Raw genomic sequence first — 27,005 nt, 5'->3', positions numbered from 1 at the left:
AAAATATCATCAGCCATCACTGAGTAGATGACTGGCTTAGTGCAAAGATGAGTGGCTAGCCTTGAAGTAAAGTATGAGAAACCTTGGTAAATTAGTTACCTGCATTTCTCTTTATGATAGGGAAAAAACTGGATCTACATGCCTGCAAGGGGAATGTAAGTAGAATGTAAACAGCATAAAGCAACAACTTGTTCTGCTTAAGACAGAGCCACAAACAGCATGTTAGTTACTCTTTAAGCAAACATACTGCAGCATTATGAATAAAGAATTTAGCCTGTAGCTAGCAAAACAGCACAGTTCATAGTCTTTTACTTGCTTGCTTTTATAGTCAGCAAATTCTTGAATGAAGCTCTCAGGCAGTGGCATCACTAGGGGGGTGCGGACCACACCAGGTGACACCATCAGAGGGGGGTGACTCTCAGCTTTAATTTTAAAAAAATTAAGTTTCTAGGTGGTCCGGTTCTCAAGATATACATAAAAACGTCAGCCAACCCCCAGTGGCATCACTAGGGAGGTGCGGGGGGTGCGGACCACACCAGGTGACACCATCAGACGGGGGTGATTCTCAGCTTTCATTTTTTTAAAAAAATAAGTTTCTAGGTGGTCCAGTTCTCGAGATATACATAAAAATGTCAGCCACCCCGTTAAATCTTTTTTTAAACTACTGTATAGCACTTCGTAGCTTTAACCCTGCCCATTCAGGATTGCAGTCAATCAGTGAAGTGTTTGTTTGACCTGTGGCAGTGTCTAGTAAACCTCATTGCAAGGCCAGAAAATGGTGGTTCCCCCCCCTCCGTTTATCTGAAAATCTCATAAATTGGGTAAGTATATATATATTTCAGTTTTTTCCCCTCTTGTGTGTAGGAGTCAGATCCTGGGCAGTGTTTTCAAAACCTTCCCAATACTTGCTTTTGTGGGGGTAAAAACATTGCTAATCCCATATCTCCAGAGTAAATCCCATTGAATTCAATAGGATTTACTTTTGAGTAGACATGGTTATGAATGTGCTGAAAATCAATGGGACTTTGGAGTGAATGTAAAAAAAGAATTGTGTTTGTGTTGTCTTTCTGTTCCACCCTCCTCCAGTCCTATTTTAAAGCAAGTAGGCAGGGCTTACTTAGGTATTACAGTTTTTATTCTGTAGGAAACGAATACTGATTTTTTAAAAACTAATACTGATTTTTCTGCAATGACCAACTGGTTTGACAATAAACTATTATATGGGCTGTACATATTTATACATCTGCAGTGTGTGTGTGTAGTCTTTCCAACAACCCTGTGAGGTAGGGTTGGAAACCAAGGCAGCTCACAACAAGAAATAAAGCCATTTAAAATCCAATAACCATAAAGCAAGAATAAACAGTTGGAAAACAGCCTAAAGAGGCATGATTCTGAATTTTGGGTTGGGTGAATGAAGTTTATTTATTTATTATTTGATTTATATGCCGCCCTTCCTCCCAGTAGGAGCCCAGGGCGGCAAACAAAAGCACTAAAAGCACTTTAAAACATCATAAAAACAGACTTTAAAATATATTAAAACATCTTTGAAAATATTTTTTAAAAGCTTTAAAAAAACATTTTTTAAAAAACAAAGAAAAGGCTTAAAAACATATTAAAAAGCAATTCCAACACAGACTCAGACTTGGATAAGGTCTCAACTTAAAAGAACAAGTTGAAAGAACAAGTTCCTTATCACTTGAGGCTGTAGTTCTCTGCACACTTCCCAGTTTGAGTAAGCCCCATTGAATACATTGGGACTTGCTTCTGAGTAAGCAAACATCGGATTGCACTATAAATAGATTTAAAGATTGTGTAATTCATAAACAAAATTCATAAGCAAAATTAAAATTACACCTTTAAATTACAATATCATACGCACAGCCCAAATTCTTGCTCTTATTACTAATGGGAGTTAATTATCTTGCATATGCCCATAGTAGATTTTCAGATACTTTCAGACCCTCAGCAATTTTCAAGTGTTCTATGCAGAAGAAAGGTTTGGGAACCCCTGGAATAAGACACCTGCTTATGTCCCTATGCTGCTCTCTCCCCTCATTTAGGTGCCTGGGATGCATGCGTGTGGACACACCTCCTTACAATTATGGAAAGTGATTCTTAATACTTAATATCAATACTTAATCTAATACTTAGTTCTCTGCACACTTCCCAGTTTGAGTAAGCTCCATTGAATACATTGGGACTTGCTTCTGAGTAAACAAACATCGGATTGCACTATAAATAGATTTAAAGATTGTGTAATTCATAAACATATTTGATAGTCATGTTTATATAAATATTTCTTCATACTGTGTCCCAATAAGTATTTGATTTCACACTATGGTTGTAGATGATTTTTTCCTCTACATTTTAAGTGTGCCCTTCTTCCTAGGGGTGGTCATGGTTCTCCGGTGTTTTCATCCTGAGGGGAGGATAGGCTGAGAGATGGTGAGTAGCACGTTTAAGGTCTTTTCACCCCCCCTTTTTATTTTATTTGTATTTATTTGATATTTCTCCAATATCTTCCCCTGGCTGTTTTTATGTATTTTAAATATTTTTAGATTAAATAAATAGGAAATCATAATTGTGAACCTCCCTAAAAGCAATTTACCTATCCTTATGTTTTGGCAAAGTGATGGTGTGAAGGCATGCTGGTAGAACAAGAGACCATGTTTGAGGCATGTTATAAGGTGTTTGAGGACTTTGTCACACATTACTTTTTGAGACCTGTAGATTCATGTTGAAAAGAACATGTGCACGTATTGAATGGTGGCTTGGGTGCTGTTTTTTCAGTCTACGCTGCATGCGTAGGTAAGGTGATACATCATCTGGCAGCTAGCTTCATAACGTGAGAATGAAAAACATTTGGATCACCATTCCCTTGTTTACTTTTCTCACTATTGAGACCACTTCATATATTACTTTTTCATACACAGAAATTTAATCTTTGTATAGGAAAAAGTATTTTGTAAAATGTGAAGGACAGTGGCTGCCCAGTCAGTATAACCACTGTACAAGATCTACTCAGCCACTGTAATTACCTTTTTGTTTTGAGTGCCCTTTTGTCTGGGTCTTGGTTCAGGTGTGTATCCAACTTTGATGTGCTTATGGAAGGGGTGTGCAAGTAGTGCCCCCCCCAAGTGTGGAGGCTTGGACAAACATTGTGTTATGGAAAACCAAAGTCTGTGTGAAAGTACATATTTGGGAATGCCATCCTAAACACACTTAATAAATAATGTCGAACTTGCACATCACAAAATATATTACGGTCATGTACATAAGCACGAGGAGGGTAGTCGCCCAGGGGATCTTAGTCCCTCTGCTTTTTTGGGAGCAGGGTTCCTATGTCTCCAAGCATCCTACAGTCAGCATGAAAAGGGAGTGTGTTAGTCACTGAGAAGAGTCTTCTAATAGGCTTCCTTGCCTTTTCTGCAGATTGGAGCCAATCAGAGTGAAAGGTGAGTCAGCCACTGAGAAGACTCTTCTCAGTTGCTAACACTCTCCACTTTCATGCTGATTGGCTCCTAGAGATGTTTGTTGTTGTGAGAGAATGCATTAACAAAGATCTCATTCTTAATCCAGGAGCAAAAAAGGGTGTACGTGGCTGTAACTATCATGAAGGGACCCTGCAGCTCTGAATTTTCTACTAAACAACTGATAAATACCTATGTAACTTTGTGTCTGGAGACTTATTATTAAGAATCACTTTCCATAATTTTAAGGAGGTGTGTCCACACGCATGCATCCCAGGCACCTAAATGAGGGGAGAGAGCAGCATAGGGACATAAGCAGGTGTCTTATTCCAGGGGTTCCCAAACCTTTCTTCTGCATAGAACACTTGAAAATTGCTGAGGGTCTGAAAGTATCTGAAAATCTACTATGGGCATATGCAAGATAATTAACTCCCATTAGTAATAAGAGCAAGAATTTGGGCTGTGCGTATGATATTGTAATTTAAAGGTGTAATTTTAATTTTGCTTATGAATTTTGTTTATGAATTACACAATCTTTAAATCTATTTATAGTGCAATCCGATGTTTGCTTACTCAGAAGCAAGTCCCAATGTATTCAATGGGGCTTACTCAAACTGGGAAGTGTGCAGAGAACTACAGCCTCAAGTGATAAGGAACTTGTTCTTTCAACTTGTTCTTTTAAGTTGAGACCTTATCCAAGTCTGAGTCTGTGTTGGAATTGCTTTTTAATATGTTTTTAAGCCTTTTCTTTGTTTTTTAAAAAATGTTTTTTTAAAGCTTTTAAAAAATATTTTCAAAGATGTTTTAATATATTTTAAAGTCTGTTTTTATGATGTTTTAAAGTGCTTTTAGTGCTTTTGTTTGCCGCCCTGGGCTCCTACTGGGAGGAAGGGCGGCATATAAATCAAATAATAAATAAATAAACTTCATTCACCCAACCCAAAATTCAGAATCATGCCTCTTTAGGCTGTTTTCCAACTGTTTATTCTTGCTTTATGGTTATTGGATTTTAAATGGCTTTATTTCTTGTTGTGAGCTGCCTTGGTTTCCAACCCTACCTCACAGGGTTGTTGGAAAGACTACACACACACACTGCAGATGTATAAATATGTACAGCCCATATAATAGTTTATTGTCAAACCAGTTGGTCATTGCAGAAAAATCAGTATTAGTTTTTAAAAAATCAGTATTCGTTTCCTACAGAATAAAAACTGTAATACCTAAGTAAGCCCTGCCTACTTGCTTTAAAATAGGACTGGAGGAGGGTGGAACAGAAAGACAACACAAACACAATTCTTTTTTACATTCACTCCAAAGTCCCATTGATTTTCAGCACATTCATAACCATGTCTACTCAAAAGTAAATCCTATTGAATTCAATGGGATTTACTCTGGAGATATGGGATTAGCAATGCTTTTACCCCCACAAAAGCAAGTATTGGGAAGGTTTTGAAAACACTGCCCAGGATCTGACTCCTACACACAAGAGGGGAAAAAACTGAAATATATATACTTACCCAATTTATGAGATTTTCAGATAAACGGGGGGGGGGAACCACCATTTTCTGGCCTTGCAATGAGGTTTACTAGACACTGCCACAGGTCAAACAAACCACTGATTGACTGCAATCCTGAGTGGGCGGGGTTAAAGCTACGAAGTGCTATACAGTAGTTTAAAAAAAGATTTAACGGGGGTGGCTGACGTTTTTATGTATATCTCGAGAACCGGACCACCTAGAAACTTAATTTTTTAAAAATGAAAGCTGAGAATCACCCCCCTCTGATGGTGTCACCTGGTGTGGTCCGCACGCCCCGCACTCCCCTAGTGACGCCACTGGGCATCGGCTGACGTTTTTATGTATATCTCGAGAACCGGACCACCTAGAAACTTAATTTTTTTAAAATTAAAGCTGAGAGTCACCCCCCTCTGATGGTGTCACCTGGTGTGGTCCGCACCCCCCTTCACACCCCTAGTGACGCCACTGGCTTCAGCAGTCTTCCTCATCACCCATAAGCAGACCTGTCCACTTCAGTCTGGAGAAACAGCATTACGTTAACAGGTCAGAAGAAGGATATCGGGCAAGACTTGTGCGCTGTTGATTAAGAGTTGCCAGTCCCAGTGTGAAACCAGGAAGGAACTGTTGGATGCAGCTGTTTCCTATAAATCTGTGGCAGCATTTTCCACAGCTCTGCTCTGTATGCAGATTATGGTCTTCATGGTCTTGCCCACCTTCCTCATAAACTGGAAAAGGAATATTCTGAGTTGTCCAGGGTGTGGATACCTTGATACCTACTAGAAAGATAAGGGGCACAGGCCCATTAAACAAATGTATACATACAGATCAAATAAAACCTTATAAAAAAGTGCATTGAAATAGACCCAAGGAATCCATACAGTGGGCAACCACTTATTCTTTTTAAAAAACATTTTATTTACTTTAGTTCAATAGCAAAACCAAAGATTCTATTCATGGACTTCGTGGGACCAAATTTAACAAAGCACAGTTCTTGAGCATTTTTTTCTGGTTAAATAACACATATATCCTATTAAGCCAGGGGTTCCCAAACCGTCATTCAGGTGGTCAGCAGCATGACTGTAAAAATACAACTGAAAATCATACAGCATCTAGCCCAGTGATTTACAACTACATACAGGCACGAAAATCATTAAGTGGTCCGCCAAGACTGTCAGCAATTTTCAAGCAGCCCATGGAGAAAAAAGTTTGGAAACCACTGTATTAAGCTAATTGGAATGAAGATACGACTAAGTGTAGGAGGAAAAGCTGGCACAACAGTCACTATGAAGTTCAGTTCAGTTTAGTTTATTTGGTTTACAGTCCTTAAACATCTAATACAGTACAGGATTATCAAGACAACCACAGAAGACAAAAAATACATGCACACAAACTGTGCCTTTTAAAATAAAAATATAATAAAATCTATTAACAATCAGAAATAGCTAAAAATATGGACAATTTTGATGCAGAGCTCACCTTCCCGTTAATAATTGTGGTCTGGTTTTGGTGGGTACAGAGAGGAACTTGGTATATTTTTTTGCAGTCTTAGGGTTGGAGTCTGCCATTAAAATTGAAACACAGAATTCATCTGAATTCCTTACATGTAGAGAAAGTACAGAAGAGATAAATCAGGATCTTATATCCCTATAAAAATTATAGTATAGCAGAACATGTACTAAGTTCTTAAGTAAGTCACTTTTACAAAGATAAACTCTCAAGTGCCAAGGCAGCCTGGTAAGCCAACCTTTCATAACTGTTGATGGAAAAGTATTGAACTTAAGCCACTAAAAATGCCTTCCAGTATCTAGGAAATTTTAATGTTGGCATATACCTAGCAGGACCAAACTCCTTGAGGTTACTTATGCGGACAGCCAGTTCCCATTACCTGTTTCAATGTGTAGCATTGCAGCTTATGCTGACTTCCTTCCAACCATATGAGCCCACAATTAGTAGGTCATGTGGCTGTTTTTTCAGTGGCTACCACATGCTATGTCACAGAAATCATCTCCAACATCTCTGCAAGCTAGGGCATGCTGGACTGCTAAATAACAACCAGGTTTTACTTGACCATTATCTGTTTATTCCAAGCTGAGGGGTCGTGTGATTCTTGCAATTATCTGATTTCTATACTTTCACTTGCACAAAACTGCTATTGCAACCAATGTGGTTGACCACACGTCACCGACTAAAAGTCCTTCTAGAACTGCTGTTCTTATAGGCATGCACAGTAATTCAAATACGGAGGCATAGTGAATCTGTAACCATTTCTAATAGAGTAGCCATATTAATCTGTTGCAACAAAGAGTCTTTTGCCATCTTAAAGACTTAGAAATGTCGTATGGCAAAAGCTTTGGTGGACTGCAGCCCGCTTTTATCTCTTATGTATTTCATTTCTGACCTCACTGTTTGCAATTCTCCCACTCTGCTCCACAAACCGCATGTATGTAGACACCCGTAACACTTAATGCATCTGATGAAGCCTGCCATAGTCCATGAAAACGTACACTAAGGTGCCACTGCATTTGTAATATCTGTAACACTGACACTGTTCTAAGCTTTTTATCTTTTAAGTTCTTTTATTCTCACTTTCTTATATGTGTATGCACTGACTTAAAGGCCTATTGGAAGGCAGAAAAGCAAGATATAAATATTTTAAGGAAAGAAAAAAATGGGTCTTCTAGCATTTCTCTGTGGTACTGCAGAAGGGTGAAATGCAGAGGATCACTTTGAGCCTGAGATTTCTGTCTCATAGATGATCAGTTATGTTCTACTGTCTTATAGCTGATCAGTTATGTTCTTTCTCTCTTTAAATGCATACTATATTTGAAATTAGGTTTATTTACATTTTTTAAAAAAAATGAAGAACACACAGGAACATTGTACTCCTAGTAGTACAAAAGCAAAATACCTGCACAATAAAACATCAGGATGAATAAATTAAGTGGAAATCTACATGTTGCTGTCAAATGCTTTCAAGTTAGCAGTGAAGCTTTAAATAGTAAATATTCCTTTTTTTTTTAATTGCCTAAAAATCTAACTGGAGAAACAAGGTCACATTCCTGAGATCTGGGTATTACTATACTCCAAGAACTAGATACAATTTCACAACTGCCTGAGATGTCACTCATCTATCTTAAGCCAAACTGTGCATTCTGTCTCCCCAAAAGTCCTCTGAACACTACAAATCCCTTAACTCCCGTCAATGTTCATTATCACCAGATGAAATTTTGTCCCTAAGGTGAAGTAAAAAGATAGGCCTTCCAACAGTTTAGTACAATTAAAAGCGTAAGCTTAGATGGAAGATTAAACAGTTAAAAAAGGGGGGTGGGAGTCACTGCTTGTCTGTATTTTTCCTATTTTAGGGGATGAATTTTTATCTCTGCAACTTGATTGATTTATGGTACCTCTTGCTGTCTCTCTTGTAAACTGTTTACACAGCAGCCTGATGTGTATATCACAGGAAGGATCCTGTTATGTGTTCCCTGCAGTCCCATCTCACTAGCCTTATCACTTTCTGCCACCTAGGCATATCCCAGAAGCAATTTTCTAGCTAACATTCAAAAAGGCATTTCTCAGCTGCCAATGGCAAGTAGCCATGTTGTAAATATTTCAGTAGCTTAAAACTAATCTTCCTGGTGTGTCTTTTAAATAAATGCATAATCTTCCTGGTGTGTCTTTTAAATAAATGCATAAATATTCTGTCTTCTCAGATAAAATCTGTATTTAAAAAAATATATATTTCATTGATGGTTTGTTCAAGTTGATGTTATTGTGAAGATGAAAGCTAATATCAGTTTAAAATACAAATAGTAAGGAAGAAAAAAAGCACAGATTTTTCATATTAGGCTGACATCCAAATGACATACTTCTTCGCACAGCACGTAATTAACTTATGGAATTCACTGCCACAAGATGCAGTGATAGATACTAGCTTAGATGGCTTTAAACAGGGCATTTAGAAGAAATCATGGAGAAGAGTGAACCTGTCAACATTTATTTGACACAATTGTCTTGTGGACTTCACAGAAGCATCTGCCTGGCCACTGTTGCAAACCTGATGGTGACCTAAATAGACTATCCTATTATCCTTCTTATAACCCACTGATTTCATTCAGCCCCTTACACATGCAATTTTTATGTAGAAGTGCAAGGAACTGGGGGAGGGCGAGTCAGGAACGAAGTAGCACAACTGTGAGCCTGTACTAAAGGGCAGATAGATTTTTTAGAATTTAAGCATGCAGTATCTGTTTGAACCAGATACATGCAAAGTGTAATTAAACTAAGATGCAGAACAGAAGTTCACCGTACCATAGAGGAACAGATGGCAATTCAGAATGGGAACAATAGTTTCATTTCAATATCACCTTTACCTCCTGGGGTTGCAGCTACAACCGTAACTCATTCGTGAAGAGTAAAATATACACTGAGCGATTTATATCCTATTATTTAAGCAGTCAGGTTAGAAACGAGGCACCTGCGCTTAGTTGAATCACTGAAAGGACACTGATGGCATCAAGGAACAGATTATGCCAGGGAGGGAGGAACAGGAAAGCAACAGAAGGTGGGAAATAAAACTGTGTGCTCACACACATGTCTCAAAGGCAAAATGAAGATCAGAGAAAATCCTCTACTTTTATGAATGCTTGTTCTAAAATGGTATTTTTGTTTGCAGATTCAGGGTCAAGCTGCATGTGAAATAGGTGGTCCTTGATTGGACATCAAAACACTTTGTGTAACAAACAAAAATTGCAGGTGGGCGGGCTTGCCTTTGGCAGGGGGTATTTTAACATTTCCCCAATTTAATCACCCACCACAAAAGCCGTTATTAACCTCATCAGTCTGTGTCTGTATTTCACATGCATGCATGCACGCGCACACACACACTGAGGGCAGGAAAATGACACAGTGGGAAAGGGGGAAATACCTCACTCAGAGCCACTGCTAAATCAAAATTTGTGGCTACTTCAAAGTAAAACTAAAATGTTGAGATCTGTGATTGGATGTTGCTTATGCCTATGAGATTCTATGAGTGTGCCAGTGGGATTGGGCTATAGCAAAACATTGTAGCCTAAATTATCCATAATCTTTGCAAGATGGCATCCCATCCTAGGTATTCTAGGCAAATGAGCCTAATCACAATTTCCAAGCAGAGGTGGCTGGTACTTACTAGACCCTAGTAGGGCTGTTAAGAGGTGATGGGGTGATAGCCAAGTTGTTCTGGCTTTTCTTCTCAGTCTTCTCCCTTGCAAAGATACTGTACACACTCAAGCATTGCTGTTTTACAAATAGTTAGCACCTAACATAACTGAAATATGCCTTACTTTGGTTCAGATGGCGTCTCTGCTGTCTCAGTTGCTTCAACGCTGGAAGAAAAGTTGTGTGGCCTCCACCTGTTCTGGTTCTCTCCCGATCCTCTTCGTCTGCAAAGAAACAGTGGACACTTCAACATTTCTGAATTATCAATATTTAGCACCTAAGTGTTGGTTCAGAAGGGGTCCCTGCTATCACAATTTCTAGTGTGGATTTAACCATATATTACTCAGAGGGAATCCCCCAATGAATTACATGGGGATGGTTACCTGATAAATATGTACAGGATTACAGCCTGAATTGGCTAATCTTAAAAGTGCCATCCAGGACTGTTAACAAGGGACCCCATATATTTCCAGACCTATGGGGAAATATTATTTCCCCCCTCCCCCAGCTTATTCATTTCTACATATTTTTTTGGAACGTGGAATAAAATGCAGGGAAATTAAGTGGACTAGAACCTAGGAGACTACAGTTAAAATCACCCCTCAGCCAGGAGGCTCACTGGGTGACCTTGGGCCAGTCACTGTCTCTCAGCCTAACCTCCCTCTCAGAATTGCTGTGAGGATAATATAGGGAGAGGGAGACCCATGAATGCGACATTGAGCTCCTTGGAGGAAAGGTGGAGTGGATATAAATGTAATACTGACAAATAAGGAATACTCAGAATAAAAACATCCATCTCCAGCACGCCTGTCCCTGGTTTTGAATTGGGATGCAGATTTGTCATCATGAAAAAACCCAACTTGAAAACAAAGAAAAAAGAATCTGGAACACAACCAGTCCAATGCAAACATTGGACTTAACATGTAGGTCCTCAGCAAATCCAATGTGTGGCTGCCTACTGGGACAAGCTTGCAAGGGTGTGCATATGCAGGCAGGGTGTAACCCATGCTGCCCTACTACATATAGGCTCTGCATACTGCATTCTGATCTGAACCAGCCACTGCAGCTTCCTACTTTTTGTAATGGCAGTTTAAATTTGCCAAAGTGTTTTAGAGTCTTTTATCTTCACAACAATCCTGTAACGTAGGTCACAGTACAATTTTAGCAAAACAACAGAACAGTGCTACCACCTTAAATACTAAGAAATAGGTCGTGGCAAAAGCTTTCTTGGGCTAGAATCCATTTCATCAGATGCACCATTCTTGATAATCCATGAAGTTCATGCAAGAATCAAGGCAAGATCAGTATGGTTGGGACCCCTGGTGCAGTTCCAAAATAGGGCCCCCTTTTCCTAGAAAGGAACATCAAATAAGGTACCAAGAAATAAGTCTTATGCAATCTTCAAGATTAACAAATTTATTGTCATAAGCTTTTGTGCACTACAGAAAACAAAACCACTGAGTACGTGCAGTTTCACAACTATTAGCAAACACAAAGAAAAAAGCTTTGTCAAACTTGATAAACAGAAAGAAAATACTTTGAGCATATGCAGTTTCGCCTTTTAAACTCGTTTAACTCATTATTTAGCTCACGTCTTGACAAACGCTGCAATTCAATACACACTTACCTTGGAGTAAGTCCCATTGGACCCAGTGGAGCTTACTTCTGAGTAGACATGTATTGGCATGCAGCCTTATTTATTGCATGTACATTCCACCTTTTCCCCAAAGAGCTCAAGGTGGTGTACATAGTTCTCCCCTTCCCCATTTTATCCACACAAGAACCCTGTGAGGTGGGTAAGGCTCGCCCAAGGTCACCCAGTGACCTTCATGACTGAGTGGGGATTTCAATCCTGGTGTCCCAGGTCCTAGTTTGATACTCTAACTACATCCCCACACTGGCCTTTGGGCCAGTTACCAGCTCTCAGTCTAACCTACCTCACATAGCTGTTGTGAAGATATAGGAGAGAAAAAAACATGTAAAAGGGGACTTAGTGCTTATATCATAGGCATCCAATCTTTGGTTCCTTTTACCAGAATGAAGCATCTTTGTACAATAAAAGGCCATGCTTTTTCCCCTCACCCTGCAAATTAGTACAACTCCAAGTCTTAAGCCAATCTTAGTCTTCCTGATTATTGCATTCTTTAGGTGCACAAATCCTATTTGTGTTCAATTGATTTTACTCCTAAATTAGTGAGCACAGGGGATTGATTCCTAAGAAGAGTTATCTTAGGTCTGCAGGTACTGAGGGTGGGGGACTATGGAATTCAGAGCCCTAACAAGTGAAATGCCAGGCAATTTTTTAAAGTTTCCCCAAAATCTCAAAGCCACACTCTTTCCTGTACCACACAATCTTCCACAATCCATTTCAATGCAGAGAGAGTCCTGGATACTTTCCTGTCAATCTCCTGTTCTCTGGCCAGTCAGATCTCTGTATCATTCAGCCCATCTCAACCCACCCTTAATGGCTGCAGGCCTAAAATAACTAAGTTTAAGTCAGAACAGGTGGAGATCACACAACCTTTCTTCCAGCACAGAAGCAATTGTGACAGTAGGGACCCCTTCTGAACCACAGTAAGCCATATTTTTAGTTTAGTTAGGTACTAACTATTTGTAAAACAGCAATGCTTAAGCTTTTGCAGTACCTTTGCAATGAAGGATGGGTAGAAAACCAGACCTCCCATTGGTCACTCCCTGTGACCTCTTAGCAGGGTTTAGTAGGCACCAGCCATCACTGGTTCCAAGATCTTTGTGCTGAGATAGCCAACTCCATACCCATTAGAGTATATGCATAATTAGAAGTGTGTACTGTATTCAACAACTGTATATTGCTTTGGAATTATTTATTTACTTTGGACTCCATCTGCTGTGATTTGTTTCACAGTCGCCCAGTTTGAGAAGTTCTTTTGAAATATACAATTCAACCATCCTTAAAATTCTGGTATTATCCCAACCCGTCACGACCTGTAAGTGGGTTGCAAAGCCTGTGCAAGTGGGTTGCAGGTTTTGTAAGTAAACTCAAAATAATTGTTGCTTTTGATCTGTGATAGGGAACCAGTGTCGTATATTGGTTAAGGTGTTGGACTATGACTTGGGAGACCAGGGTTCAAATCCCCACTTAGCCATGAAGCTTACTGGGTGACCTTGGGCCAGTCACTGCCTCTCAGCCTCATGAAAACCCTATTCATAGGGCTGCCATAAGTCGGAATCGACTGAAGGCAGTACATTTACATTTTAATCTTTAACTAGTATGATGAGTAACTCTTTATTTTGCTGGCATATTAGAGTGCTGTGTTGACACATGTAACTGAATGTTGGAAAGGCTCGAGTCTTACATTATAACACTTGGGAACTGCTCTCTGGCAGCAGATCCAGTGTTGGTTTGACACAAGGTGCAAGGAGTGGTTTTGTGTGACTGTTACAGCTCCTCTGATGTGGAGGCACCAAAGGCAATGCCTGTGCATCAGAAGCAAGCTGTAATCATCATTCAAAACCACTCCCAGTATGAGCACCTTGTGGCAAATCGTCACCGGATCTTCCACCGTGTTAGTTAATAGTTGAAGCCAAGGTAATTTGCTTAGTCAAAATTTGTCCACTACTTTTCTGCTGAAGAAACAAAGTTTCAGTAGATGTGAAATCCATTTGTAACTGATGTCACAAAGTTGACTCTGTGTAGAAAGCACAACTCATTGAACTGTCATGTCGTAGCACCCTCAATGATAACTTTTTGGAAGTGAGGTGATCCAAATTTTGGCTTCACGTTACCAAAATTTCTTAGTTACCACTGAGTACCTTGAGCTTGCTGATGAAGCAATATCTATGCTGCTGCTATTTGGTAGTATGTCTTGGAGAGACAGCAATGACTGCTATGAAGACTAAATAAAGTAGCAGGCTATATATCTGTAATGATCTGAGACTATGTCTGGCAACCATCAGATCCTGCACTTGACCTTTTTGTTGGCAAAATGCAAGCTCAGCCATCCCACTGACACTTGCCAAAATGGACTTTATCGTGAATAAAACTATTAAAAATATTCATAGACAGGGCCGGCGCCAAAGGGCAGCCAGGTCGGGCTCTGGCTGAGGGCCCCTGAAAGGCCCCTCGTTAGGATGGGAGATAGTGCTCCACTTCCACGATCCGTGGCAGGGTCCTTGCCACAGATTGCAGGAATGGAGCTTCCAGGCTGCCTGCCCATTTGCTCACTCCACCTACCTTTCTCTTGTGTTCTGCTGCTGCACATGCTGCATCATGTACAGGGCTGCCATCAATCAAGATGGCGGTGGAGTCTTCTTTAAGGGGCTGGTGCCACTACCGCCATCTTGGTTGATGGCAGGCATGTGCACGCATGTAGCATACTATGCATGTGTGCCATCAATCAAGATGGCAGCAGAACACAGGAGAGAGGTAGGTGCAACAGGCAGGAGCCGCGCCCCCGGGGTAGGCTAGTGCCCAAGGGCCCAGTCATGCCAGGCACCGGCCCTGTTCATAGATCATTATATTGATACTGCTTGTATGTTTTTAGAATGAATTTGTATAGCTTATGAAGCAATATCCTACAATCAGATAATTGATGTTCTGATGTTCCCCTAAAAAAGCCCTGTGAATGGCTTTGCAAGTACTATATCTATTTCAACAAATTCCATATTAGGGGTGTTAAGTAAATTTTTGCTTGCCAAAAACCTAAAGTCCAAAATTCATATGGCAATAAACTGATGGGTCACCATACCAAGTAAACCTGGACTAATGGGTTGCCATACCAAAGAAGTTGGAAACCATTGCTCTAAAACATGCCACCTTACTATTCATCTCTGCCTACAGATTCAGATGAATACAAGCTGCATTTCCTTTCTTCTCCCTCTGTTTTAACCTCGACTGAGAGGACAGATTTGACAGGAAAGGTTTAGAAGCTACAGTTATACTTAAGCACTAAAATCAGAAAATAAACTTGAACAGACTAATGTTATAGTCCACACAGGATAACTGATAGGAGTTAATTTTCTTTCACAAGATGTTTCAAATAGATTCTGAAAGGTACTGGGAAAAGGCACAGTTGTAGAATGAGAATCCATGTATCTTTGCGAAGTCTGGTCCTGCCTAGAGGGACTTACCTAATTAGTGTTCATCACAAAGAAGGAAAGGCAGAAACAGACTGCTCTTGAAGTTCATGTACTTAACACTCAATGGCCTTCCATAGAATGGAGGAAAATAAACAGCAACACATGAAGAAAGGAGATAGTTTAATCAGAAGCCTGCTGGCTAAAAATCTAGAAGATTGATGATAGAAAGGGTTTAGTTGCTACTGCTATCAACACACAAGTTTAACATTAAAATGCAACTTTTACTGGGATGTTGATCAATTTGGGAGTATTTCCTGTAAATCTAGGCAGACTCTTTAATAAAATGGTGATGGGAACTGGATACTCTTCAATAAGACTCTTATTTTTTTAAAAAATAGAATTAAGAAGCAGACAACAGCAGAATAACCTAATGGACCAGGTCCTTGCATTAATTTATAAAGCCCTGCACAACTTGGGTCTAGGCCTTATATCCTAGCTCTGTCTCTTAAGATCTCCTGAAAGAATGCTGTTAACTGCCCCTGCGTGAATGAGCCCTATTGGTATCTATGAGAAACTGAACATTTAGCAGGTTCGGCACAGAAGTGTGGAATGCCCTCCTGATGGAAATCCACCAAGCATTCTCACTTCTTATTTTTAAATGTCTTTTTAAGACCTTCTTGTATTGACAGGCCTTTTCAGTTGGATCAGTTTTATTAGTTCCTTACGGCAATTTCTGCTTTTATGTTTATTGTGATTTTATATTTGCTACATATTACTTAGAGCTGGGGTCATCAACCCATTGCCTGCAGGAGCCATGGCACCCATTAAGGCCTTTAGTGGTGCCCCCAGCAGGTGGCCCAGAATCTGAGCTTTCATTTTTTTAAAAAGTAAGTCTTTAGCCTCCTAGAAAGACAGTTATGGAGCAAAATGTGCAAGTACACCTCTAAGTGATTTCTGTGGAATGAGCCAGCCTGACTGTTCTGGCCTGTCAGTGTTTTAGCCAATGAGTGAAGTCAGAGCTGTGACTGACAAGTGAATTGTTTAGACACCAGGCAATGGGAATCCCTGGGGTTCAAAAAGCTGCTGTTTTGCCCTCTCTTTTAGCGCACTATTCCTTCTTCTGTCTTTTCCCCTAGTCCTTCCAATCTACATAGTTTGCCCTTCTCTTTTCCCTAACAACCAGGATGCATCTTTCCTGTGCTGGGTTCACCTGAGATCAGGTAGTGCCTAGAAATTATTTTTTTCAAATACTACTGCACAATAAGAGTGGGTAGATGTTAAAGAATCCCCCTCCCCCAAATGGCAAATGCAAGATGTGAAAAGTTTGCAAAGAGGCTTAGGAATGTCTCCAGCTGTGCTGGAGATGATGTCCAAGCACCTATTAAAAATGCACTGTATAATTAACGTACAATGGTATACATGTCTAGTCAGAAATAAGTCTTTGTCTTTAATTGGGCTTCCTTCTAGGTAAGTGGGTACAGGATGGCAGCACTGGCATTGGGGGAAAAGGGTTCTTGTGCCTTTAAGAGCTGTATGGCAGGCAGAAATTCAACAGGTCAAGCCTTTTATAGTATGGAAATACAATTATGGGAAAGCTTCACCATGCCTGCTCTATAATTTTGTGTTATGCCATTCCCCCATGGCAGCCATTTTGTGATTGATGCTCTCAGTACTCTCTCAAAATTCAAAATGTGACCTTTGAACCAAAAAGGTTGGCAACCCTGACTTTGATGCTTTCTATATGAATTAGTGATATAGTACTATTTTTATAAATAAGATTGGCAAAAAGAAAGGAGAGTTGCCATCCAGTGCTTGTCTTGGATATTAGGTACACAGCAGCTTCCTGCCAACTCACACATTCTACAAGCCCTTTTGTTCACACCATTAAAACAAATTAATATGGATTCACTTCCACAATCTCTAGGCTTCGCTATATCAGCAGGGTGAGATACATGCTCTGCTTGATTTTTTCATTTATCTGTTCCACATTTCTTTCTTAACACTCTTATTCAACAAAAATAACCAAAGTATTGATCACACTATTTATCTTTCTTAAAAATATATATAGAGAGAAAACAATTTTAATAAGAGACACTTCAAAACAGAGTCAGGCAGATAAAAAAACATTTTTGTCACTGTTTTGGTAGCACAAGGAATTGTAAAATTAACCACAATTGTTCCTATTAAATTAAATGACTGGACTAATCTATAATTTAAAAATTACTTCCCTTACTGAAAAGGCTGTAATTACGCTACAGGGAACAACTTAAATTGTATTTTAAGCATTTCTCTCCTTAACTGCCACAAGACTAAGAAAATGTCAAGTCTACCTAGCAATGCACAGATAGCACCTGACCAATCTGTTTTGTAATGACATGTTGATTAGAAAAGATTCCAAGTGATGAGCTTTGGGCATTTTGTAATTGCTATGAGGTAATGGTGTAATGTAACATTTTTTTCAAACATTTTAAACTCCCCCCTTCCACTAAACCTACAGTACCTTCTGGTTCCCTTGAATTCAGGGACAACAATGTGTTCCACAAGTGCACAGGTCCTTGCATGCAGTCGTGAGCACAAAGGCTGCTACTGCATGCCAGAATCTGTGGACTGACGTAGTGTTTCTAATACTGGCATTAAAAGAGAAACAAATCAGGCTCTCTCCAACCAACTCCTAAAGCTCTGTATAGGAAAGTGTAAGAAAGAAACACTAGCTCTGTCTGAATTCCCTTTTTCCCAAATCACATTGGAATGATGGGACAGAAAATGTTCAGCCACCTCCCCAAATTCAGTCTACTGCCGGTGGGCATTCAGTCTACCCAGTTTTTAGGGTGGAGGGGTGGGCTGGGGGAAAGCACTACTTGCCTCAAACTTTAACGGTACCATCAAGGTGCTCCAGAATCCCAAGGTGGATCTGCCCTCAGAGTGAGAACTAAGAGGGTAATGGATTGTCATATAAGCATACACAGTGCTAACTTAGTCACCTTGTAGTGGTGAGTGGGCTTGTGTGTTCCAATGAGCCCTGTGAGTGATGCTGTCGGGAGTCATGTACTCCCAGCAGGGTCACCCATGGCGGTAAGGTCAAGGGAGAGGAACCAGAGAAAGAACGATCCAAGAAAGTCCTCAATGGCAGAACAGGCGAAGGATAACAATGTGTATGTTACAATGGCTGTGAAGGTGGATGAAGGCTGCAGCAGACTTCCAATCGTCGTGGTATCCATGCCATTGGATCAGAGCCTTTTTCTGTCAAGATTGTGTGTTGATTGTCATGCACCAGTCTCCCCACATAAAACAAATTCACGCATAGGCGCGCATCTTTTTCTTTTCTTTTACTTTGTTTATATAATGTTTTATATTGTTTGCGCAATACACACTTGCTGTATTTTAAATATTGTGGTTTTATCATGTTGTACACCGCCCTGGGAGCTGCTAGCTATAGGGCGGTTTAGAAATGCAACTAAATAAATAATAAATAATAAAAATCTTCCAACCAAAGACCTTACCCTGGAAGACAATCTTACTTGGCCACGAGTGATCACCAATGAATGAATGGAGTATAGTAGCATTCCTTCGCTATGTCCAAGATGGACTTTGGCTCTGTTCAGAAGCTCCTTGCTCTTTCTGGTTGCCAGGAGCTATAAAAAGCAACATTCCAAACCATCAAAAATTTCAAATATCTCCACTGGATCATTCACCTACTGGTGAGAATAATGGAAACTTCTTCTAGAAATTGTCCCACAAAGCCACAAAACAGACAGAGATCTTCTCCTGGAAAGTGGGGTATGGGTAGAGAAATCTGTTGGACTAGGTAACCTTGAGCTAGTCACCATTTCTTCCCTCACACTGTCCAGAGCTCCATGAAGGATATAAATGTAATAACAAGAAGTACTCATTATGGCTAAAGGTCTCTCTCTCTCTGGAGGGTTGAGCATATATGTCCAAATCTTTTCTTACATTTCTCCCCAGATGCCATAATTAGTTGCCTCAAGAAGACTGCAGAAGTGACCAAAGCTCCATCTAGCCAGAATTCTGTTTTCAACAGTAGTAAGTCAGATGCTTTGCTGTGGTCCAGCCATAACCTTGTAGAAATCAGTTCATTAAGGCCCCATGAAAGGTTCCATGAGAGATTTCTCTTGACTTTACAAAATGAGTTCTCCATGAAAGGAAGAATATATTTTCTCCCACAGGACAAGTTCCCCAGCTTAAAGTCCTGCTTGCAGAAATTTTACATGGAACACATCCTGTATTTTTACTGAACACAACCCTAATGCACATGGTTTTATATGCAAAATCTTAGCCACAGTAGGCAACAGAGAAATCAACATTATATGGAGGGATTAAATGGGAAATGCCTTTTACTATTGAGCACATTTAGGCTTCATTTCTATGTATACTTATCTGAGATTAAGCCCTGTTGAAAGAAGTGGTTGGACCTCTGAATGAACATGCATACGTGTGTTAGGTGCCTTCAAGTCGATTACGACTTATGGCGACGCTATGAATCAGTGACCTCCAAGAGCATCTGTCATGAACCACCCTGTTCAGATCTTGTAAGTTCAGGTCTGTGGCTTCCTTTATGGAATCAATCCATCTCTTGTTTGGCCTTCCTCTTTTTCTACTCCCAGCATTATTGTCTTTTCTAGTGAATCATGTCTTCTCATGATGTGTCCAAAGTATGATAACCTCAGTTTCATCATTTTAACTTCTAGTGATAGTTCTGCTTTAGTTTGTTCTAACACCCAGTTATTTGTCTTTTTCATGGTTCATGTTGTGAGCAAAGCTCTCCTCTAAAAGTAATGAACATGCATTGTATCGGGCTGTAACTATGAGAACTGTATTTGGCTCACTAATAAACCAGGATTTCAAGAGGTTTCCAGTGCATCTGTATAATTAATCAGATTACCATTTTATTTGTTTAGAAACCACATGCTCATCCCGGCATGACACCTTATCCTTCATTGTTTACAACCTACATGGCAGACAAAACAGCGGTCACTGAAGCACAGCAGGAGTTTTAACACAACATAATATTTATCATGATGCCTTTTAAAATGGTTATTCCTACTTCCGAAATACTGCTGAGGGAGGAGATTAGACAGATGCAAGTTTGCCTTTGAGAAGAAGTAAACTAATAATTATTGATAGGTTAGAATGGAGTCTTTTAAAGGGCTGATGATAAAAGCAGGCCTTGGGATTTTGTTTATGTGACCACATGAAAAAATGATAAGAGGAAGTGAGGGGAAAGGAAATGAAAATGTGTGGGCACTGTTAGTGTAATGTGGAAGCCAGTAAGATATACTCTGTATAAAGCTCAGAAACGCATGTAAGATCTGATTTATCCAATAAAGAGGAACCAGTGAAAACATTCACAGCAGGTCACCTGATAAATGCCTGAGAAATAAAGACCAATTCCAATTTTTAGTATATTGGAAGAGATGGACAGGATACAAATCCTCAGGTTCTCCATTATCCAAGGTCTGACTAAATAATTCAAAGAACAAATGCTACTGTAAAGGCAACTACATATTCTACAGGAATGCTGAGGCAACACCAAACACATTCCCATTTTCAATTCTCTCTCATTTCTTATCCTCCCTACTGTGTCCATTTGTGTAAACACTCACAAAGATCACCCAGTATCTAGAAGCTGCCTGTAAGGTAACAACCAGCCCTTGAGGAATGAAGCATTTTGAAAGAAAACTCAAACTGACTAGTACATTTATCCTGTTCTAAAAGTAATGACCATGCACAATAATTTGCCAGAACCAAACACGTGCATGGGGCTGGAGAGCAGGATGATAAAAGGGAGCTGAAGAGGTAGGTTTTTTCTATCAGCGAGGGAGGAGGAATCAGAATTCTGCACTACAGAAGTGCATAATCAAGAAAGTGTGACCATATTAAAATAGTCAAACTATACAAATGCATTTTCCTTGTGTTTTACATGACCCAGCATTTGAAGCAATTGGTGAACGGTGGCAAGATCTGGGACAACTGTTCCTAACATGGTATCTTCCAACTCCCATCATCCCTGACCACTGGCCATGCTGTCTGGGCCTGGTGGGTGCTGAAGTCAAACAATATCTGAAGAGCACCAGGTTGGTGAATAATGTAAAGGAAAAATAGAGAGATTAAGATAAGAGAGCTACTGAGTCAGGGAGCATGAAAAAAAGAAATAGGCTACAGAGGGAGAAAGGGCAGTACAACGCTTGAAGTCCTCCCATTAACTCCTGAGATTCTACCCAATCACATTTAGGAAAGAAACATTTAGCAAAGTGAGTATAAAGGCAGCTTCTTGTGTTATATTTAAAATTAAGCAGGTGTAAGAATGTATGCAGAGAGGGGACTACACTAATGTTTTCCTCTTTCTTTCTTCAGGAAAATCCCCCGAGGGAGGTTGGACTTGTGGAATGGGGGTCTACTTAACCCTTTTCTCTTGGGCTATTTTTCTGCCACAATCCTGTCTCCAGCTACTTTTCTCACAGGCAGAAAGCAAAATGCCCCATAGGGGAAAACATCATGCATCCCTTCTCAGCTTCAAATGGCCCTTCCCTAAACAGCTTTATAAAGAGGAGGGGGAGACATGAGGCATTTTTTTTGTTGTCATGCAGAATGCAAAAAGCCCATTCCCAGCAACAACCACAGGAAACTTTGGCAGCACGCTAACAGTAATACAAAACGTAAGAGGATATATTTAACTGGAAATATATCTTAGAAACTATGCCTTAATTTGATATAAAGGTAGTTACAGATATATGTAAGTCCTTGAGTGCCGGGGGCCCAGCTGCTAGTTACAGGGCGGTTTAGAAATGCAACTAAATAATAAATAAATTATAATAATTTCAAATGAGGAACTATTTATATTCAAGGTTATTTGGATCCTCTGTGTTTCCACACGTGCAGAACTACATGTGAAACAATATATGTAGAACAGAAGCTGGAGTTCTGAGCATCCCACAGCCCTTTCATACACAAATTTACTCAGTCTCACTCAGAGGCTTACGCCCCATAAAATGTTTATAGACCTGTACTGTTGATTTCTTTTTTGGGGGAAAAAAGTTTCTAGTGCTAATGTTTGTAGAGATGTATTTTAAAATATGAGTACTGTGTCTGTCAACATTTCTAATATCCTAGGAGAGAAGCCACATTTCATACATTGTAGCTTGAATAAATTTTGCAAAGTTAGCAAATGTTTACAAAAATATTTGCATATTGAATTATTGAAGCATAGCATTTCCCCCCAAAAGTTTCATTAATGTAGAATATTAGCAGTGGTTGTTGGTAAGAGTATCAACAGCCTTACATTAATATATGCCTCCTGGTAGTTAAAAAAGGAAAACTTCACCTCAGATCACCTAAAGCTATTGGACAAAGGTACATCATACATTAAATGTGAAAAGTTCACAAAGAGCATTTAAGTACACCGTCACCAAGATATGATTGTGACTGTTAATTATTTAAATTTCTACCTTTTTCAAGTCTGTGGCAGTTCCAATTCAGCAGGTATATTCCATGAACAAGGGCTGCTCTATTCCAGCTTTTCTGTTTCAGTGCTGCAGATCCTGTAACAATAAGAGAGAGTTAGCTGAAACACAAGATAGCATCCACACCAGTTTGTTCTTGACTTACAGATTGTGGTTTGTTTGAGCAAAGCAAACCATAATCCCTTGTTCAGACATAATGCTAACACAGGGATTGTGTTTCTCCTGTACACTAGCAAGGAGGAGCAAAGTGGCCCAGATCAACAAACACATTCACAGTACCATAACATGCCAACTGGGCCAATGAAATGATATTAGCAACCCTATTTATCTGTTCCCTCTACCCCATGGCACACAAAGGGTGCTTTGTATCATGATAGCAATTTTATTCCTCATATTCTCCTATTGACAGGCAGGCAGAAAAAAAATGCCATGTCATCAGCTGCATCATGTCAACAGGTTTCAAGGGCAGCCTTGTTTTTAAAATGTGGACACTGCTGTCAATGACATGGAAAGATGATCAATTTTGCATGGAACTGGAGAAATGCCTGAAATTATAGAGGCAACACTAGTGAAGATTGTCAACAGCTATTATGTGACTAAAATAAAAACATATTAAATAACTTCACAGGGATACTTTGTTGTTCTGCTTGGCATCTTCATTTTATTTATTTTATTTATTTATTATCTAATTTAATTTCTATACCGCCCAAAGCCAAAAGGCTCTCTGGGCGGTGTACATAAAAGTAAAACAGCATAAAATACAAAAAACATTTTATCATCTATAAAGCATTTCTGATGAAAGAGTTTAATGCTAATATACTTACTGTGCAACATTTTGTAAATTAAAATATTAATACGTATTTGACAGATTACCAAAGGTACCCAAAATTACTCAGACAGCAGTTTCTTAATCATTCATTATTTTCACATACATATCTTAGAGGTAATGTGAGTGGTTACTGTGCATAACAACTGGCCATTGTGCATAATAATCAGGCCTCATAGAGAATGCTCACATAATCTCTCGATGAAGAGAGGATTGTGCACATTTCTTGGTCAATATACAAAATCTCCAGGTCTTGGGGAATGTGCATATATTGACTGAATTTTGAACATTCTCTGGTCATTATTTATTTTACAAAATTTATATACCACTTTATTGATTGTAAATGCAGTTTACAAAAACTATCTACACAGTTCCGTAAAAATTCATAATCTTCAATAAACTTTGGGGTATATGTATATTATGAACTGCATTTTGTGCATTCTCTGGGCAATATATATATTCTTCACTCACTATGCAGGCTTCAAGAAACATGCCCTCTCTAGTTCAGAAGTGTGCACTCCACCCTCCAGGCTGCTTCTGGCCCATTCCCCAATCTTATGTGACCCGCAGCATACTGTCCCACTGATCAGCCAAGCACTTTTGTCTGCAGCCAACCCTCCTTTTCCCTATTCTCTGCTGTTCAGCAGTCAGCTGAGTAGTCCAGGGAGGATCGCAGGGAGATAAGAGTTTTCAACACCCCTCACATGATGCTGATAAAAATCCCCCCTACTGCTATTAAGCTTAGGAAAAAACTTAATAGCACCATGGGGCCAATCATCATCAGGATCGCAGGGGAAGGAACAGTCTTGATCTTCCTGATGAATTACCTGTATCAAGAGAGGGTGAGAGGAGTGCAACCCTATTACTATTACTTGATCTTTTAGCAGGTTTTGGTGACATTGACCATGGTATCCTCCTGGATTGACTGTGTGGAATGGGCATCAGAGGCACTGTACTACAATGGCTCCATTCGTAGCTGCATGATCAAGTCCAGAGAGTAACACAGGGGAGTGGTCTTCAGTTCCCTGACACCTGTGCTATAGGGTTGTGCAAGGCACTGTTTTGTCTCCAATGCTACTCAATGTCTATATGAAGCCACTGGGAATGGTCTTTAGGAGTTATGGCACACAGCGCCATCAGTATGCTGATGACACACAGTTCTACTTCTCCATAACATCTGAATCAGGAGACAATGTTCAAGCTCTAGACCAATGCAGTGGTGGGCTTCATAAGGACCAATAAACTGAATGAATCCAGGGAGGATGGAGGCTCTGTGGGTAGGTGGTTCCTGTGTCCAGAAGATAAGCCAGTTGCCTGTTCTGGATGGGACTGCACTCCCTCTAAAGGAGCAGGTACGTAGCTTGGGGGTAATGCTAGATATGTCTTTATTATTAGAGGCCCAAGTGACCTCAGTAGTGAGGAGTGCCTTTTACCAGCTTTGTCTGGTATGTCAGCCTTGAGACTGAATTTCTGCAATGTGCTGTATGTGGACCTGGCGTTGGGTCTGGAAACTCCTGCTGATGCAGAATGCAGAGGCTAGACTGCTGATGGTGGCAGCCAGCCAACAGCATGTTACACCCCTGCTAAAACATCTGCACTGGCTGTGCATATGCTACCAGACCAGGTTCAAGGTGCTTGTGTTGATATACAAAACCTTGAACAACGTGGGTCCAGGATACCTTAAGGACCACCTGAGCATTTATATCCCAGCCTGATCACTAAGATCATCCAGAGGTGCACTGTTAGTTTCCCCCTGTGTTACAGAGGCCTAACTGGACTCAACCAGAAGTTAGGCATTTAGTATAGCTGATTCCTATGCTGTGCTGTGAAGCACCCTTCCAGCAGAGATTTGGCAGGCATCCTCACTTTTAAATTTCAGGCATCTCTTGAAGACTGATTCGTGCTAACAGGCTTATGCAGATGTTTAAAATGTTTTTGAGTAAGCAGTTGTTTTAATAATTGTTTTATTTTATTTTAATAGTTAAAGGATGGCAACCTATGCTTTGGTTTAGGGTTGACCTTGGGAGAAAACAGGGTTCTTGTGACTTTAGCAGTTATTTGGCAGGCAGAAATTCAACAGGTGAAGCCTTTTTTAGTATGGAAATACAGTTATGGGGAAAGTTTTCCATGACTACCCTCTAATTTTGTCTTATGCCACATGCCCCATGACAGCCCTTGTGTGACTGGTTTCCCCAGCACTCTCTCAAAATTTGAAATGTGCCCTTTGGTCCAAAAAGGTTGGCAACCCCTGGGTTATGTGCACATTCTCTATGAGGCCTAGTGAATATGCACAATGACCAGTTGTTATACACATTAACTACTCAAGTTACATCACTCCTATGTAGGGATGGGCGAGAATTTACTGAAGTTAAAATCGACGTTAGCACCAGATTTCCTGATAGTATGAAGGCTGGCAGTCTTTGCAGACTGATCCTGAATGCTGTGAGTTTTCCTGGCTTTCCCCAACACTGGATTATTTAATTATAATTTTAAAAATTGAAGTTTGCTTTGCTAATGTGAAATTAACCAGCCTCTTCTTTACTTTGATAACTTGAAACCGATAAACCTGTGTCTTTGCTTTGCTAAAGTGAAATTCAGTAGCCTGTGTGCCTTGCTAGGGTTAAACTAACCAATCTTGTGTTTGATTGTGAAATTGACCACCCTGTGCATTTGCTTTACAAACATTAAACTGACAATCTTTGGACTGACAAGCCTGTGTCTTTGATTTGTTCTAGGCTTAATGGACAATATAAAAACTGACAAATCACCGGGCCCGGATGGCATCCACCCGAGAGTTCTCAAAGAACTCAAATGTGAAATTGCTGATCTGCTAACTTAAATATGTAACTTGTCCCTCAGGTCCTCCTCTGTGCCTGAGGACTGGAAAGTGGCAAATGTAACGCCAAAATTCAAAAAGGGATCCAGAGGGGATCCCGGAAATTACAGGCCAGTTAGCTTAACTTCTGTCCCTGGAAAACTGGTAGAAAGTATTATTAAAGCTAGATTAACTAAGCACATAGAAGAACAAGCTTTGCTGAAGCAGAGCCAGCATGGCTTCTGCAAGGGAAAGTCCTGTCTCAGTAACCTATTAGAATTCTTTGAGAGTGTCAACAAGCATATAGATAGAGGTGATCCAGTGGACATAGTGTACTTAGACTTTCAAAAAGCGTTTGACAAGGTACCTCACCAAAGACTTCTGAGGAAGCTTAGCAGTCATGGAATAAGAGGAGAGGTCCTCTTGTGGATAAGGAATTGGTTAAGAAGCAGAAAGCAGAGAGTAGGAATAAACGGACAGTTCTCCCAATGGAGGGCTGTAGAAAGTGGAGTCCCTCAAGGATCGGTATTGGGACCTGTACTTTTCAACTTGTTCATTAATGACCTAGAATTAGGAGTGAGCAGTGAAGTGGCCAAGTTTGCTGACGACACTAAATTGTTCAGGGTTGTTAAAACAAAAAGGGAT

At 40.0% G+C, this 27,005-nt stretch overlaps 1 protein-coding gene across 9 annotated transcripts in view; it reads right to left on the bottom strand.

Moving 5' to 3' along the window:
• ENOX1 (ecto-NOX disulfide-thiol exchanger 1) overlaps nt 1–27,005 on the bottom strand; it is a 611,398-nt gene that overhangs the window by 278,095 nt on the left and 306,298 nt on the right. For 5 of the 9 annotated variants that reach the window (XM_061629891.1, XM_061629898.1, XM_061629899.1 and 2 more), the window contains exons 3-6: nt 22,705–22,797; nt 18,742–18,873; nt 11,374–11,534; nt 10,309–10,407 (exon numbers count right to left, since the gene is read on the bottom strand). The gene's annotated coding sequence lies outside the window, so the exon portion shown is untranslated. The remainder of the gene's footprint in view (nt 1–10,308; nt 10,408–11,373; nt 11,535–18,741; nt 18,874–22,704; nt 22,798–27,005) is intronic. The other 4 variants (XM_061629892.1, XM_061629893.1, XM_061629894.1 and 1 more) reach the window with 4 other exon arrangements.

The sequence above is a fragment of the Rhineura floridana genome, chromosome 5 (assembly GCF_030035675.1).
Source record: "Rhineura floridana isolate rRhiFlo1 chromosome 5, rRhiFlo1.hap2, whole genome shotgun sequence".
In the NCBI taxonomy this organism is placed as follows: domain Eukaryota; kingdom Metazoa; phylum Chordata; class Lepidosauria; order Squamata; family Rhineuridae; genus Rhineura; species Rhineura floridana.
Note: the sequence above shows the minus strand (reverse complement) of the source record. Positions and strands in the feature narration are given on the sequence as shown.